Source organism: Schistocerca piceifrons, chromosome 7 (genome assembly GCF_021461385.2).
Source record: "Schistocerca piceifrons isolate TAMUIC-IGC-003096 chromosome 7, iqSchPice1.1, whole genome shotgun sequence".
Lineage (NCBI taxonomy): Eukaryota > Metazoa > Arthropoda > Insecta > Orthoptera > Acrididae > Schistocerca > Schistocerca piceifrons.
This window is the reverse complement of record NC_060144.1, coordinates 535,546,556-535,547,430: the sequence shown is the minus strand read 5'-3', so window position 1 is coordinate 535,547,430 and position 875 is coordinate 535,546,556.

Sequence of the window (875 nt, the reverse complement as noted above, 5' to 3'; positions counted from 1 at the left end):
GAGAATGTGGAGTTCCCTCGTGTGCTCACGCGGAACAGCATTTTCAAAATATGTTTGGATGTCCATTTTCAAAGTTTCTCCGTCAAAAGCTATCGTTTTTGTCTCAAATCGTCGCTGGTACCCATTGCACGTTTTCTGGATTTAAAAACGTCTCTTACCTTTATTGTCAAGTATAGGGTGGACAGAAACAGTCTGAAAAGCTTGTAAAGGTGTTGCAGGGCAATTTCTGCTGGGAAATAATAGTTAAGAAAAAAATTGATACGTTGCTGGATTTCCGAGTAAATTAGCACTAAAGATAGCATCAGAACGTCGCGCCCAGAGAACTGAAGCGGCTCGCCAGAGAGAGTGTCGCCAAACGTGTTCTTCGTTTGGTCTCCTAAAACCAAACAAGGGAGCGATACAGAAACATGGGTAGTAACGATCGAAACCGAGCCAAAGGTTGAGTAGTCTCGTGCGCTACCTTCTACGCAATGAACACAACTAACACTAATTGTATATGGCGGCCTCTTGAATGTGCGCGCGCAACGAGTTGATTGGTTAATTTCAGTGCTAATTAACTCGGAAACGGAGCAACGTATCGAATTTCCTTCTTAACAAATACTTCCGGCACAACATACCTTGTAACAAACTTACAAGCTTTTCAGTCTGTTTCTGACCACCCTGTATAACGTGATACAGTAGTTACTTAATGATAATTCAAACGCAATAAAAGTAAACATTATATGATGAAAAGTATTGATCACCCCTCTGTAACGGATGCCACAAGAGGATGATCCGCCAGTATAAAAGAAGGTGGAGATTATTGTGCATTCAGTAGAGAAGTAGTAACTACTAACTTGGGTATAAAAGTAGGCAGAGAGTATTGCGTTGTCAAT